We start from the raw sequence: 18,088 nt of genomic DNA, 5'->3' as shown, positions 1-18,088 counted from the left end.
TACCCTCAATCTTTCCCAGGATCAGGGTCTTCTCAAATAAGTCACTTCTTTCCATTAGGTGGCCAAAGTATTGGGAGATTCAACTTCAACATCAGTCCTTCCAATGAATATTTAGGGCTGATTTCCTTTAGGGTGGACTGGTTGAATCTCCTTGTAGTACAACGGACTTTCAAGAGTCTTCTCCAACACCACAGTTCAAAAGCATCAATTCTTCGGGGCTCAGCTTTCTTCATAGATCAACTCTCAAATCCATACATGACTACTGGATAAACCATAGTCTTGACTAGACATACCTTTGTTGGCAAAGTAATATCTCTGCTTTTTAATACACTGTCTAGGTTGGTCATAACTATTCTTCCCAGGAGTAAGTCTCTTCTAATTTCATGGCTGCAGTCACGATCTGCACTGATTTTGGAGCCCAAAAAAATTAACTCTGCCACTGTTTCCACTGTTTTCCCATCTATTTGCCATGAAGTGATGGGAACAGATGCCATGATCTTAGTTTCCTGAAGGTTGGGCTTTAAGCCAAATTTTGACTCTACTCTTTTACTTTCATCAAGAGGCTTTTTAGTTCTTCTTCTCTTTCTGCCATAAGGGTGGTGTCATCTGCATAGCTGAGGTTATTTTATTTCTCCCAGCGATCTTGATTCCAGCTTGTACTTCTTCCATCCCAGCATTTCTCAGTATGTACTCTGCATATACGTTCAATAAGTAGGGTGACACTATACAGCCCTGAGGTACTCCTTTCCCTATTTGGAACCAGTCTGTGGTTCCATGGCCAGTTCTAACTGTTGCTTCCTGACCTGCATACAGATTTCTCAAGAGGCAGATCAGGTGATCTGGTATTCCCATTTTTCTAAGAATTTTCCACAGTTTCTGGTGAAGGTTACTGTTGGTTGTGGGTTAATACTTCATCCATTACAACCAACTAAAACACTTAAAACCATTCACTTCTACTAATGGTCTTGTATGAATTTCATACATAGTTGAAATAAAACCTTAATAATCCATGGAATGATGCATGATTAAATACATTTCAAAAGTACAGAGAAAGATATCATTTTTCTGATTTTTATGGTGTGTTAAACAAAGCCTAGCAAAACAATTAGTAAACATGATATATACTAATTGCCTGCCTTTCCCAGAAGGGTTTCCAATACATTTCTAGGTTATCACAGAAGCTGTCTCTTCCAGCACTGTCAAGTAATATTCATGACGTGCTGAAATTATAAAGGTACATCAGTATTGTAGTGAACTGTGATGGTGTTCCTCTTTCAAATCAACTCATATAACTATTGAAAATTTATAACCAACTTCTGTCTTACTTTAATACATGAAAACATTCCATGATCACTTACATCATGGCAACCTCCCGATATTTCACATCAATGCCAAGCACCTCCGTTTAGATGTTCATTGTCCATTTTACATTATGGTATCCTTCATCTTCTAATGGATAATAGATAGAAATGGTTGCAACACAATATGAAAAGGCTAATCTTTCAAGCATAAACCATCCAAAACCTATGTTTGCATACACACTATAGAAGTGAAGCATAGTATGGATTATTTGAGCATTGAATTACATTCACTTCTAATAATCCCAAATCACGTCATTATAAACAAGCATACATTGCTAATAATTCTAACTTTCTAAACGTCAATCTTCATCGCATGATCCATGCTAATATATCCATTTTCTGTGAGTTTTAACTATGGAGTACTCCCTATAGTAATTTTCCTTCAGAGAAACTTTGGAAAAGAGGATTGATGAAATACTTTTTAATAGGCAGTCTCTTATGTTTCTTTATATCTGACTTTTGATTAAATACTTTTCTTCGTATTTATTACATTATTCCCATAGGTTTTGTGTATAAACTCTCAAGTTTTCTGAAGCATATTTATGATAAACGTTTCATCACTTGTTCCATTACTACTGTTTTTCCCCGGTGTGTGTTCTCAGCTGTTTAGTGAGATGACCACGATGACTAAAACCTTTGCCACAATGTTGATGTTTTTAAGGTTTCTCTTCAGTATGAACTCGCAGATGTGTAGTAAGAATTGATTTCTGATTAAAGGCTTTGCCACATTCTATACATTTATACGGTTTCTCTCCAGTATGCACTCGCAGATGATTACTGAGAACTGATTTGTGATTAAAGGCTTTGCCACATTCTGTACATTGGTATGCTTTCTCCCCAGTGTGGATTCGATGATGTGCAATTAAATTTGAACTCTGAATAGAGGCTCAGCCACACTCTGTACAATGATAAGGTCGCTCTCCACTATGAATTTGCTGATGTCAAGTAAGCTCTGAACAACTGATAAAGGCTTTTTCACATTCCTTACATTTTAAGGTTTCTCCCCAGTATGAATTCGTTGATGATGGGTAAGAGTTGAGTTCTGACTAAAGGCTTTGCCACATTCTGTACATTTATATGGTTTCTCTCCAGTATGCACTCGCAGATGTGTAGTGAGAATTGATTTCTGATTAATGGCTTTGCCACATTCTGTACATTTATAAGGTTTCTCTCCAGTATGAACTCGCAGATGATTACTGAGAACTGATTTGTGATTAAAGGCTTTGCCACATTCTGTACATTGGTATGCTTTCTCCCCAGTGTGGATTCGATGATGTGCAATTAAATTTGAACTCTGAAAAAAGGCTCAGCCACACTCTGTACAGTGATAAGGTCGCTGTTCACTATGAATTCGCTGATGTCAAATAAGCTCTGAACAACTGATAAAGGCTTTTTCACATTCCTTACATTTTAAGGTTTCTCCCCAGTATGAATTCGTTGATAATGGGTAAGAGTTGAGTAATGACTAAAGGCTTTGCCACATTCTGTACATTTATATGATTTCTCTCTAGTATGCACTCGCAAATGTCTAGTGAGACCTGATTTCTGACTAAAGGCTTTGCCACATTCTGTACATTTATACGGTCTCTCTCCAGTATGAACTCGCAGATGTGTTGTAAGATTGAAGTTCTGATTAAAGGCTTTGCCACATTCTGTACATTTATAAGGTTTCTCTCCAGAATGAACTCGCAGATGTTTAGTGAGAATTGATTTCTGATTAAAGGTTTTGCCACATTCTGTACATTTATATGGTTTCTCCCCAGTATGCACTCGCAGATGTTCAGTAAGATTGATCTTCTGATTAAAGCCTTTGCCACATTCTGTACATTTATAAGGTTTCTCTCCAGTATGAACTCGCAGATGTGTAGTAAGATGGATCTTCTGATTAAAGCCTTTGCCACATTCTATACACTTATACGGTCTCTCCCCAGTATGAATTCGCTGATGTCTAGTAAGTGCAGAACTGTTTATGAAGGTCTTCCCACATTCTGGACACTTATAACGCTTCTCCCCCATATGAATTCGGTGATGTTTACTAAGATTTGAACTCTCAATAAAGGCTTTGCCACATTCTGAACATTTATAACATTTCTCTCCAGTGTGAGTAAGCTGATGTTGAGTAAGAAGTGAGCGACGGACAAATGTTTTGCCACATTCTGTACATTTGAAAGATTTCCTTCCTGTATGAATTTTCCTACGTCTACTTAGATTGAATGAGGTACTAAAGACTTTCCCATGTATCTTACATTGGTGTCCTTTCTGTGGATTTTGAATAGTTTGCTGTTGTACAAGTTCTGAAGACTGATTAGAAGCTTTACCATATTCACTACAATTATAAGTATTCTCTCCAGTGGGAAAACTCTTTACAGAATGAAATGACATCTTATAAAAGATATTTCTACATTTATTACTTTTAGAATCCCTGTATGATGATTCAGGTACCTGATGTTTCATAAGGTTTGAGTCTCCTTCAACCTTATACCCAGTTTCATTGCTTGAATACCTTCTCACTCCACCATAAATACTCTTGTAATTACTGGGGCTGGAACTCATAATGAAGGCCTGACTAATTTTATTACATGTGGAAAGCAGTTCCGTATTAGCAATATCATGATGTGTATTGAACAATGACAGTTGGACTACATATCTTCCATTATCATCAACATTATACACTGTGGAAAGGAGAGGAAATATCTTTTGCTGGAAAAATAATGATTTCCTGCTCACAGATCCCTGAAATTGAGTATAATGTGAGTTTTGCCCCTCACTTTTAAATTTCAGGTGTTCAGACATGCTTGAATGTATGCTTAAATGAAGGCTACATTCAGAATTGTTTGCATGAGTATTTGCAGTAGAGACTAAATCACCTTCCAAATATATCACGTTTCCTTTCAGAGAACATGTATGTTTCAAAAGGTGATGTAAATCTTTTTTAGAAAACTTACACTTCTCAGCAGATGTTGAAGACTGATATTCATGTTTCTCCCAGTTTGGATCATGTTCCTCATTTCTTTTTGCAGTAAGGTTTGCCTTATGTGTAACTGTCTCAATTTCTTTATGTCCATATAAACATCTTCTCTGTCTTTCATATGCCCTCATATATTCTAAGTGTTTTCTTAAATTGACATTTCTGAGGTGTAGTCTTTCATATATTCCTAGGTTTGCTTTTGGAAACAAATCTTTTATCCTTGGTTTTGGTGGCATCAAATCCCAGGTGTCTTGTGGAGACATAGCTGAAAGATAACAAATAATAAGTAATTTTGCCTGCTATCCTCAGTGAATATCCTTAAAGATTTAGAGAAAACTGATGAACCCTTTACTAGCTCAAAAATAAAATAGAGAAGGGAGGATCAAGGTGCCAGAGTATTAGGAGGACACAGACTTTTCTTTCCACAAAATCATCAAGAATACATCAGAAATGGAACTCTTCTCACAGAGCCAAGCTGGACACTAGCAGAGGCCCTTGGAAATCTAAAAGGACAGTTACATTCCTGCTGAGCCAGGTAGGACAAGAGAAAGAAGAAGGCAAAGGAAGAGGAGAGAAGTGGGATGGGGCCTGCAGCCCTGGGGGGACATGAAAGTGAGGAGCGGTCTGCACATCTGGGGAAGGCCCTCGTCGGGGAGCTCAGTTTGGAGAGGAGGAGAGCCTCATTCTCTGTGGGAGAGAACATGGCAACCCGCGTGTGGCAGCAGGACAGAGTTAGACCTGCACATGGGGTGCTGACCCCTGCCCTGCCCACCCAGCCTGAGCGGCATGTCCACTGCTGCAGACAAGGGCTGGGCACTGAAATGTGGGGTTCGGACAGCAGACCCAGGCAGAGGACTGCGGTTGGCAGTGAGGAGACATCCTGAGGGGACGGGAGTGAGGGAGGGCTCTGTAAACGGGATGCTTGTGGAGGAAGCCTGAACCACCACAGAGCAGAGCACAAATCTCTGGACCAATCTCTGCACCAAGGTGCAGGCACCAGAAGGATGACTAACGAGGTGCCCATAGCCTTCAAAACAGAGACTACAAGCAGAAAACTGGACAAAATGAGATGGCAAAGGAATGTGTGACAGAGGGAGAAGCAGGCTAAGAACCTACAGGAACCACTAAATGAAGAGGAAATGGGCAATTTAAAGATTACTTCTTGATTTTAGTCATCTGAAGTGGAGACACCAAGCATTTTCACAAATCCTACCTGCCTAATAATTCTTTAGTCCACTTCTTGTCCAACATGTTTCAAAGAATGTTCTACTAGATGCTTCAACCTAAAAATAACACATGATATTGACAGAGAACTAATCATAAAGTGAAGACACATAGGAAAATATCTGAGGAAGCTCATTACACATAAGATAAATTATTAATTTCTTTTTTAAAAAATAATTTCTTAAGAAATTAAATGAAAGAGAGACTTTGAAAATATCCTTGGAACACTGGAAATTCTGCTCATTACTCTTCCCATTACCTAAATGGGAAGGAAATAGAATGGGAAAGACTAGAGATCTTTTCAAGAAAATTAAAGATACCAGGGGAACATTTCATGCAAAGATGGGCACAATAAAGGACATAAATGTTATGGGCTTAACAGAAGCAGAAGTTCTTAACAAAAGGTATCAGGAACACGTGGAAGAGCTATACTAAAATATCTTAATGACCATGATAACCAGGATGGTGTGATCACTCACCTAGAGACAGACATCCTGGAGTCTGAAATCAAGTGGGTCTAAAGAAGCATCACTACCAGCAGAGCTAGTGGAGGTGATGGAATTCCAGCTGAGCTATCTCAAATCTAAAAGATGATGCTATGAACATGCTGCACTCAATATGCCAGCAAATTTGGAAAACTCAGTAGTGGCCACAGGACGGGAAACGTCAGTTTTCATTCAAAACTCAAAGAAAGGCAATGCACAAAAATGTTAAAATGACCACACAGTTGCACTAATTTCACACACTAGCAAAGGCAGGCTCAAAATTGTCCAAGTAAGGCTTCAACAGAATGTGAACTGAGAAATGCCAGATGTTCAAGCTGTATTTAGGAAAGGTAGAGGAACCGGTGATCAAATTGCCAACATCCCGTGGATTATTGAAAAAGCAATAGAGTTCCAGAAAAACATCTGCTTTGGTTTTATTGACTATATCAATGCCTTTTACTGTGTGGATCACAACAAACTGGAAAATTCTGAAAGAGATGGCGATACAAGACCACCTTACCGGCCTCCTGACAAATCGCTATACAGGTCAAGAAAAGACAGTTAGAACCAGACATGGAACAACGGACTGGTTCCAAATTGGGAAAGGAGTATGTCACGACTGTATATAGTCACTCTGCTTATTTAACTTATATGCAGAGTACATGATGAATGAGCCCTGGGTTGGGAAGATTCCCTGGAGAAGGGAAAGGCTACCCACTCCAGGATTCTGGCCTAGAGAATTCCATGGACGGCATAGTCTGTGGGGTCGCAAAGAGTCGTACATGACTGAGCACCGTTCACTTTCACTTTTCATCATGCTAAATGGTGGACTGGAAGAAGCACAAGCTGGAATCAAGATACAGGGAAAATATCAACAACGTCAGATATACAGATGACACCATGCTCATGGCAGAAAGCAACGAGAAACTGAGGAGTCTCCTGATGAAACTGAAAGAGGAGAGTGAAAAGCTGCCTTCAAACTCAACATTCAGAAAACCAAGATCACGGCATCCAGTCCCATCACTTCATGGAAAATAGTTGGGGAAACAATGGAAACACTGACATACTTTATTTTTCAGGTCTCCAAAATAACTGCAGATGTTGACTTCAGCCATGAAATTAAAAGATACTTGCTCCTTGTGTGAGAGCCATTTCCTAGGTAGGTTGATAAGAAATCTAGGCGTCCCCAAGGAGAGAGAGGTCTGGAATACTCAAGGAGGAAGAAAGGACAAACTTTTTAATTCTTTTCCTCTACATTCCTTAGGATTATATAACAGTAATGTATCCTGCCTGAGGACAGTCTCTGGATTAAACCTTCTGGCTAGTCCTGTTATTTTACAATGTAAATTATGGGAGTAGGTCTAGTCTTTACAAGGATTATATAACAATGTGTCCTGCCTGAGGACAGTCTCCACATTAAACCATGTGGCTAATTCTGATATTTTAAAATGTAAATTATGGGAATAGGTTTGGTGAGGCCTTTACAAGCTCCAGATATTCTTTGGATTCATTGAAGAGTATATAACTCCATTGCTAACAATACCAAGTGGGTACCCTTGCTGCCCTCTTCTGATGTCTATGTCAGAAGCTTTCTCTATCTCCTTTATACTTTAATAAAATTTTATTACACAGAAGCTCTGAGCGATCAAGCCTCTCTCTGACCCCAGATTGAATTTTTCTCCTCCGGACGCCAAGAACCCTGGCGTCTTTGCATGATTCAGCAACAGCCTTTCACTTGGGAGGAAAAGTATGAGCAACCTAGACAGCATATTAAAAAGCAGAGACATTACTTTGCTGAAAAAATGTCTGTCTAGTCAAAGCTATGGTTTTTCCACTAGTCATGTATGGATGTGAGAGTTGGACCATAAAGAGAGCTGAGTCCCGAAAACCTGACGCTTTTGAACTGAGGTGTTGGAGAAGACTGTGAGTCCCTTGGAGTGCAAGGAGATCACATCACTACATCCCAAAGGAAATCAGTCCTGAATATTCATTGGAAAGACTGATGCTGGAGCCGAGGCTCTAATAATTTGGCCACATCAGGCAAAGAACTGACTCACCAGAAAAGACCCTGATGCTGGGGGACATTGAGGGCAGGAGAAGAAGGGGATAACACAGGATGAGATTGTTGTATGCATCACTGACTTGATGGACATCAGTTTGACCGGGTTCCAGGTGTTGGTGATGGAGAGAGAAGCCTGGTGTGCTGCAGTCAATGGGTTTGCAAAAATGGGACACAACTGAGAGACTGAATGAACTGACTGATAGGTATAATTGATTCTTTTCGGTGTACAGTAGTACAAAATTATAAAACAGCTGTATTTCAATTGGAACTTTTTCAAAATATTTCTTTGTATAATCTAGAAATTCGTATAGTTTCAATGAACCATTAATCATATGGGTGGAAAATGTGCTAGGCTTTTTTGTGTGTGTGTGTGCTAGGCTTTTATGCCAATTTATTTTAAAATTCTATGAGGTAAATAAATATATTAAAGTGGTTTAAAAAATAAAAATAAAGTAGTTTAGCATTTTAGAATCAGGCCTGATACACTTCAGATATTTAATATGAAATCATAAAGGGAAAAGAGAAGCTTGGAAGTAAACCTGAGATGTGCATTCTTTGATTTTCAGAAGGTTTTGCTTTCTGCAGTGAAAAAATTAATTGAATTTGAAATTTATTTAGAAGGTCCTATCTCTAGCTCCCAGTGGATAGGAAGTTATAAATCAGACAACAAGAACCTGTCCCCAGTATTCCTAGAAGTTTAGCAGTTTCTCTACCACTTTACTCACACATTTTTCTCTAGAGGTAGAAAGAAACTTTCAAAGAACAGTTATACAGTTACTCATAAATGGCACAATTTTCCTAGGATCCCCAAGAAATGGAAGAACGACCAATGAATGCAGTTTGTGACAAGCTAAGAGAAGACTTTTAGTTTGCACTGTGATGGAGAAAAGTAATCACGAGATGAATTCATGCATGATTTAAGAGAGAGAATGGGGCAGGTGATCCATTTCTTTCACAGTAGTAAAAATAAAGCCAGGTTTTCCAAAATCATTTCCACTGAGGCACATCTTCCTAAACCACGTGACAAAGGCTGACTTCCTCTCTGCTCCTTGGACCTCTCATCTGAGTCCACTCACACCTACCTGGGTGTATGGCTGCTGTGTCCATTCTCCTTATACTCCTGGGGTCGTTCAATTCCTCCAGAAAGGTGACCAGGTTCGGCTTAGAGGCCACAAGACCTGTTCATCAGAGAAAGGAATATTTGTGTTCTTAGAGATTCATCCGTGTCCAATCCTGTATGTATTCAAGTGAGACGGGAATGCATTGGAGAATGTTGATAAAGCCTAGAAAATTATTTCCCCAAATACTATATTCAAGGCACCTCTACAACACTAATAAATACATAACAATCAAATCCTGAGATTTTGGTCACATGCTGCTAAGGCAAAAGTAAGTGTGTAAACGTGAAATTAACAGAGCGTGCAACTGTTTAATACCACAGAACGTATACAATTACCACTCAGCTAGAATGAAGCAGGCAGAGTACATCAGGGAATAAAAAGCTTACCAGCATAGCAAACCATCATGAAGCCTTCCTCTCTAAACTCAGACACTCACTTACCCTAGAAAGCAGAGATCTGAAACCACTGTGGGAAGCAGATAATTTCAGAAGACATTCTAGAAATGAAGGAACCAAAACCTCGTGGGTAGGTAAGCGATTCTGGAAGGAAGTTCTCCTCACCCAAGGAGGCCAGGTTCCCGTAGTTCTCTAACATCACCTCCCTGTGCAAGTCCCGCTGACCGAGGTCCAGGCATTCCCACTCCTCTTGAGTGAAGTCTATGGCCACATCCCGGAAGGTCAGCCGTCCCTGGAATACAAAGTACAGAGGGCATGGGGCCGTAGGAAGACTTCCTTATGTGACCCAAGTTGGAAACAGCAAATTCAGAGAATTGGTTTTCCTTTAGGAGAGTGCCTGCTCTTACACAAGAATATAGCATTTACACAGTGATATTTTCACCGTATTTTTAACCCCAAGAAAAGGGGATGAGATATGATCCACAAACTACTACAGAAAGTAGCATGACTAGGAAGAGGAATTATAAAGTAAATATTGGCATACTTATTTTTGACTGTTGTACTCATGTGACACAGGATAAACTGTCTATCAAAAAAAACCACAAAAAACAAAAACAAAAACAAAAAAACTGGAAATATTTTTTAAAAAACACATTCCATTCCAAACATTCTGGATTGGGACCAATGTGCCACATTTTTAACAAGCTTACTTGAGCTAGTAACTTTTAAAATTCTGCTCCATGAATGACCAATTTGAAGAGCTATTAGGTAGAATAGTAAGGAAAGAATTCATCCTTAACTTTGAACTTCAAGTTTTCTACAGATTTTACAGGTCTCAGAGTAGTAACCTTGGTGGCAAGAATCATTTTAACTATTTAGCACCTACTATATATGCAGGTCAGGAAGCAACAATTAGAACTGGACATGGAACAACAGACTGGTTCCAAATAGAAAAAAGGAGTACGTCTAGGCTGTATATTGTCACCCTGCTTATTTAACTTATATGCAGAGTACATCATGAGAAAGGCTGGGCTGGAGGAAGGACAAGCTGGAATCCAGACTGCCAGGGGAAATATCAATAACCTCAGATATGCAGATGACACTAACCTTATGGCAGAAAGTGAAGAGGAACTTAAAAGCCTCTTGATGAAAGTGAAAGAGAGTGAAAAAGTGGGCTTAAAGCTCAACATTCAGAAAATTAAGATAATGCCATCTGCTAACATCACTTCATGGGAAATAGATGGGGAAACAGTGGAAACAGTGTCAGACTTTAATTTTTTGGGCTCCAAAATCACTGAAGATGGTGATTGCAGCCATGATATTAAAAGACGCTTACTCCTTGGAAGGAAAGTTATGAGCAACCTAGATACCATATTAAAAAACAGAGACAATACTTTATCAACAAAGGCCCATCTAATCAAGGCTATGGTTTTTCCAGTGGTCATATATGGATGTGAGAGTTGGACTGTGAAGAAAGCTGAGTGCCGAAGCATTGATGCTTTTGAACTGTGGTGTTGGAGAAGACTCCTGAGTCCCTTGGACTGCAAGGAGATCCAGTCAGTCCATCCTAAGGGAGATCAGTCCTGGGTGTTCATTGGAAGGACTGATGCTGTAGCTGACTCTCCAATACTTAGGCCACCTCATGCGAAGAGTTGACTCATTGGAAAAGACCCTGAGGCTGGGAGGGATTGGGGGCAGGAGCAGAAGGGGACAGCAGATGATGAGATGGCTGGATGGCATCACCAACTCCCGATGGACTTGAGTTTGAATAAACTCTGGGAGTTGCTGATGGACAGGAAGGCCTGGCGTGCTGCGATTCAAGGGGTCGCAAAGAGTCAGACTCGACTGAGAGACTGAACTGAACTATATTTCTGACAGTTTTTCAGAATCTTCAATGTGCAACAGAAATAATTTAAAATCAATAATGTTGCTCTTGCATCCTCTAGAAGATATTTTAACAAACATTTTTTAAAATGGCAGAGCTGAAATTTTACATCAGTTTATGGACTCTAGACAGTAATAAAACACAGACAAATATACAGAGACAACTCTGCTGAAAGTTTACAGAAAATTCTGTATTCCTAAATAATACTAAAAGCAAGAAACATGTTAGTCACTCAGTCCTTTCCTATTCTTTGCAACCTCGGGAACTGTAGCCTGCCAGGCTCCTCCTTCCATGGGATTCTCCAGGCAAGAATACTGGAATGGGTAGCCATTCCCTTCTCCAGGGACCTTTTCTGAAGAAAGAAAACAAAAAAGAACTTCATAGCGTGGGAATCACACAGAAGCACAGGAACCAATGAACATCTGAGGTCATGGTGTAAGAAGTACATGGGGAAATGCCAGGTATTTTGGCAACATTATGAAAGCCATTATCTCAATCTACTATGAAAAATAATAATTATGCTATTCCGCTGCATATATTCCTCCCATGACCTGTAACCTAATAATATGTATCCAGGTTACTCCTCGCCTAAGAGAACACATACACTAATCACCCCTTCCTCCAGACAGGCCATACATTTTTCTGTAACTGTCCAGTATAAACTCATGCTTATTGATTATTGGCTAATTGTTTCACTGTCTGAGCACATGGCACATGAGTGATGGGGTTATTGAGATTATATTTACCCTTCCCTAATTTATGTAAGTCTCAAGGAATTTGGGGCAGTGGGTTTGGACACGTACACATGGGGTATAAAAGATTTTCACAAATGCTGGTCGGGGTCCTTGTCTAAGAGGAGACTTTGTCTTGGGCCCCCCGCTGTGTAATAAAGTGCACTCCACTATCTGCATTGTCCTTCTGAGTGAGTTTGTTTCCTGGAACGCATGGCTAAAACATTTCCATTGGGAATCTCAGATACCAGTGACCCCCCCATGTTCATTTCTCACAAAGGGAAGTCACTAATTCTTCTTGAGAATTCATCATGGTCTACAGAAAGCCAGGATAGAGTGAAGAAAAGGCTGTGGGACACAAGGGAGAAGCAGGCTAAGAGCCGGTCTTCACCATCATAAGAAATAAAGGAAAAAAAGACGTTGACAACAACAAACCCCCCAGGAGAAAAATTAGAATCAGACAGTAAAGGTGTGCAGCTTCTCACTCCGGCCGTTTCAGGAGGAAAAGCAGACACAGCCCCCGACCCGGGCAGGACGTTTACCTGAGAAGCTGCCATTCCCTCCTCTTCTGCCTCCTGTTCTGCATCTTCTTTGGGGATATTATGTCCCAAACTCATATACATGCTAAGAAAATATCTTTAAAGGTATCCACACAGCTCTTTCACCTTCAACTGCTGCCGTGATAAAGAAGAGAATGACTTCTTCTGTCTATCTCCCTTTTCTGAGCTCTTTTCTGGCTTCGTCTGTCCCAGAGCTGTAGTGGGTAATCAAGATTAAGCTGATATGCTAGTCACATCCTGGGTTTGGTGCTCACTTTCCCCACTCTCTTTGCAGACCACCCCGAGAGTTCTCTTTCTTTCCGCAATAGAGAGATCAAGCCTCAGAAAAATTCACAAGAGACAAGGAACCCAGCTTCTGGGCTACCTGACTCTGCCTCTGACAGTCTTTGAAACAATGCAGCAGGAAGACCCGCTTCCAGGAGCCCTGAGCTTGAGCCCTCAGCTCTGCCTGCCCCAGAGCTCTGGAGCGAGGGTTTAGTTCGGGATCTTCTAGAAACAAAGAACCTCAGCCTGATTCCTGAGGAGGGGCTCTTTCTCAGATGGATGTGGCCCTGCAAGGTCTGTGCCTGTGCCCTTGGGGGAGGGGTGAGTGTTTGGTGGGGATCACCTGGGGACCCTGGGTTCCTGCAAGGCTTTGCTCTCAGAATTCTAGGAAAGATGGCCTGAGTCCTTAATTTTGGTTTGTTTGTTACTCCCCTCTGTAACCTGGGACACAGGTTTGCACAAAATGATTTGCACTGTGACCACCTCTCTGCAGGTGGGGGGTCTGCTACATACAGCAAGACCAGGATCCGGGAGGTGTTTCCATCACAGCTTTCTTTGAGAATAAACCAGGGGCAGCAGTGGACGTCGGGTTAACTGTGTGTATGTGCAGGGACCGATGCATTTGAAAATGATGCCCTAAAATCTATCCGGTGACCAACCAAGGACATAATGATCAACGTTAAGTCATAAGTGAACTTACCCATAAATTAACACATGAAACAGATTCTCTGGTGGCTCAGACAGGAGAGTCTGCCTGCAATAGGGAGACCCCAGTTTGATCCTTGGGTCAGAAAGATCCCCTGGAGAAGAAAATGGCAACCCTTTCCAGTATTCTTGCCTGGAAAATCCCATGGGCTACAGTCCATGGAGTCCCAAGGAATCAGACATGGTCTGAGCGACTTCATCTGCACTTTCAACACAAAAAAATGTTGCTGCTCTACTTCTTGTTTGTATTTCCAGGCTTTATGAATCATCTGCTACAGTTTGTTCTCTGCTCTTTCTGGAGAGTTCTATTTTTCATATCTTTAAAGGATAATTGACTAAGGAAAAATTAAAGATAGCATATCCGTTTTTCTAGTGGTATATATTCTAAGAAATAATCACTGTGCATGCACCAGTACCACTATCTTAGACAATTTAGTTTCACAGCAGAATTGACAGTAAGGTACAGAGCTTTCCCATATACCTTTTGTTCCCTCACGAGGCCAATCTCCCTACTTATGTCCCCACCAGGGTATACATTTGTTACCACTGATGAATATACATAGACATTAAACAAAGTTTCTAGTTTCACCTTATGTTTCTCTTCTAGGGGTGTTCACTCTAAGGATCTGGGCAAATGTTTAATGACTTGTGTGCATTAAAACAATTTCAGTTCATGGTCCTGAACTCAGGACCATTAAAACAGTTCATGGTCCTGAACTCAGGATATTCATAGCCCCTCCTTTGCAACCCATGGCAACCACTGACCATTTTAATCTCTTCTACATTTCCGAGTAGATTCTCATGTGGCTCCGTGGTACAGAATGCACCTGGCAATGCAGGTGATCCGAGTGATGTGGGTTCAATCCTTGAGTAAGGAAGATACTTTGAAAGAAGAAATGGCCACCCACTCCAGTGTTCTTTCCTGGGAAATCTCAGGGACACAGGTACCTGGCAGGTACAATCCATTCGGTCCCAAAGACTCAGACACAATGCAGCACATAAGAACATTGACCTACATCAAAATGCCATGTTGTAAAAATCTTCCTTTTTGTAGCATTTTCAGATGGGCTTCCTTCACATAGTAAAATGCATGTAACGATTGTCCATGTATTTTATACCTTGAAAGCTTAATATAAAAATGTTTAAAATCGATGTCAGCACGACTAGTCCTGCTTTTTAAATAATATCATCAATAACATTTTCTAGATTCCATATGTATATATGTTAAAACTTATTTTCACAAATATAGAGCATAGACCTGTGGACACAGTGGGAGAATGAGAGGGGGCCCAATTGAGAGAAGAGCCTTGACATATATTCACCACAATGTGTAAAACAGGTAGCAGGTGGGAAGCTGCTCCATAGCACAGACAGCTCAGCGTGGGGCTCTGTGTTGGCTAGAGGGGGGAGACGGAGATCGTGGGAGGGAGGTTCAAGACAGAGTGGGTGTACATATACCTATGGATGATTGATGAAGTTGTCCAGCAGAATCTAACACAACATTGTAAAGCAATTATATTCCAAAAAATATATATTCATCTCAAAAGAAAAAAGAAAAACCAGACATAACGCAGTGCTTAGGAACCCCCCTGACAGTGCGGGGCCCTCGGGCCTCGTCCCTGGTCCAGGAATACTCCACGTGCTCTGGGGAGACAGCCTGTGCGCCTCAGCTGCTGAGGCTGGGTGGGGGGGGGCATCTTGATCCTTCAGATGGGCAGGAGCCAAAAGAGAGATGCTCAGCATCGTTAAATAATAAGAAATGCAGAACAAAACGACAGTGATACATCACCTCCTGACAGTCAGAATAACAACTAGCAGAAAGCCCACTAATAATGTCATAAACGCGGAAGAGGCTTGGAGATCAGGGAACCTCCTGAATGGCTGGAGGGAATATAAGCAGGTGCAGTCACTTGGGAGGACAGTGTGGAAGTTCCTTAAAAAATATAACCTCCTGACATTAAAGGAAATGAATTGCCAGAATAGTAGACAAAATAGATTAATTGACAAATTTATAAGATTTGCAGTTTTTAGTAAATCATCTGCAATTCTGAAATGACCAGCTATGAACTAGAATTTTTAAATTCTTTAAGAAAATATGTATGAATACTCACACACTCACATGTTCTCACTGCCTGTATATCTTCAGATATATATTTATTGTATTCAATGTGTGTTACATAAATTATATAACACATATTCTTTCAGATATTTATATATTGCATTCAATGTATGTCAAAGTCATGAGAAACATGACTTTGGCCAAACATGACAAACATGATAGTTTCATTGAGTTAGACAAGGCTGTGGTCCATGTGATCAGATTGGCTAGTTTTCTGTGATTGTGGTTTTTATTCTGTCTGCCCTCTGATGGAGAAGGGTTAGAGGCTTATGGAACCTTTCTGATGGGAGAGCATATCTGAGGTTATTGATATTTCTCCCAGCAATCTTGATTCCAGCTTGTGCTTCACCCAGCCCAGCATTTCACATGACCTTCCATGCATTTCAGTTAAATAAGCAATGTGAGAACATACAGACTTGATGTACTCCGTTCCCAATTTGAAACCGGTCTGTAGTGCCATGTCCAGCTCTAACTGTTGTTTCTTGACCTGCATACAGATTTCTCAGGAGGCAGGTCAGGTGGTCTGGTATTCCCATCTCTTTAAGAATTTTCCACAGTTTTTTGTGATCCACACAAAGGCTTTAGCATAATTAATGGAACAGAAATAGATGTTTCCCTGGAATGGACTTTCTTTTTCTATGATCCAAGGGATGTTGGCAATTTGATCTCTGGTTCCTCTACCTTTTCTAAATCCAGCTTGAATATCTGGAAGTCCTTGGTTCACATACTATTGAAGCCTGGCTTGGAGAATTTTGAGCATGACTTTCCTAGCATGTGAGATGAGTGCAACAACTGTGCCTCAGTTTGAGCATTCTTTGGCATAGCCTTTCTTTGGGATTCGAATGAAAACTGACCTTTTCCAGTCCTGCGGCCAGGGCTGTTTTCCACGTTTGCTGCCATATTGAGTGCAGCACTTTAACAGCATCATGTTTTAGGGTTTGAAATAGCTCAGCTGGAATTCCATCACCTCCACTAGCTTTGTTTGTAAGTGATCCTTCCTAAGGATCACTTGACTTTGCACTTCAGAATGTCTGGATCTAGGTGCATGATCACATCCATCGTGGTTATCAGGGTCATTAAGATCTTTTTTGTATAGTTCTTCGGTGTATTCTTGCCACCTCTTCTTAAAATCGTCTGCTTCTGTTAGGTCCACACCGTTTCTGTCCTTTATTGTGAACGTTACTTGATTTATAAAATAATTGTACTTAATAATGATGATATTAATGTATTTTACAAAAGTAGTTATGTTTTAAAATAAAACATATCATGCCTTGTCATTTAATTTTAAGTTTGGTAGCATTTCTAAATGTATTATTTGGGTAGCAAGTTTCTCTTTATCTTGAAACTCTTGCTATTAAGTCAATCGGGAGTAAGAATAAATTTTTTGCATCTAATCAAATGTAGGTATATTGAAAAAAGTAGAAAGTATTAGCCATTCAGCCGTGTTCAGTCGTGTCCAGCTGTTTGTGACCCCATGGACTGTAATCCGCTGGGTTCCTCTGTCCATGGAATTCTCTAGAGAAGAATACTCGAGTGGGTTGCCATTTCTTCTCCAGGGGCTCTTCCCGACCCAGGGGTTGAACGTGGGTCTCCTGGACCACGGTTAGATTGTTTACTGTCTGAACTGCCAGGGAAGCCCTCATTGTAGTCTGCTTTAGAGGCCTGCTCTATGACAGGGCTTCCAGATAGCTCAGTTGATAAAGAATCCACCTGCAATGCAGGAGATCCCGGTTCGATTTCTGGCTTGTGAAGATCCCCTAGAGCAGGGAAAGGCTACCCACTCCAGTATTCTGGCCTGGAGAGTTCCATGGACTGTGTCGTCCATGGGGTTGAAAAGTGCCTGAAATGACTGATTGACTTTCACATTTCTATGACAAATTTTATTTTTTATTAAAAGTTATATAATTATATAACCTTAAATATAAATGATATAGGTACATATAATTTATATGCAAATGAAAAATATTATAAATTATACAGAGTGCAGTATGTCAGAAAGAGAAATATAAATATCATATACCAATGCATATATATGGAATCTAGAACAATGGTACCAAGGAATTTATTAGCAGGGCAGCGTTGAAGAAACAGACAGAGAACCGATTCATGGACATGGGAAGTGGAGAGGAGAGGGTGAGATCTATGCAGAGAGTAACATGGAAACTTACATTACCACAGGTAAAATCGGTAGCCAGTGGGAATTTGTTG

General features: G+C 40.4%; 1 pseudogene; it reads right to left on the bottom strand.

Annotated features, from left to right (window-relative positions):
* LOC122692856 overlaps positions 1 to 12,855 on the bottom strand; it is a 51,858-nt pseudogene extending 39,003 nt beyond the window's left edge.
* Between the last annotated feature and the right edge of the window lie 5,233 nt (positions 12,856 to 18,088).

This window comes from Cervus elaphus, chromosome 4 (assembly GCF_910594005.1).
Source record: "Cervus elaphus chromosome 4, mCerEla1.1, whole genome shotgun sequence".
NCBI classification, from domain to species: Eukaryota; Metazoa; Chordata; class Mammalia; order Artiodactyla; family Cervidae; genus Cervus; species Cervus elaphus.
The sequence above is the reverse complement of the archived record's forward strand: the minus strand, read 5'-3'. Positions and strand labels throughout refer to the sequence as shown.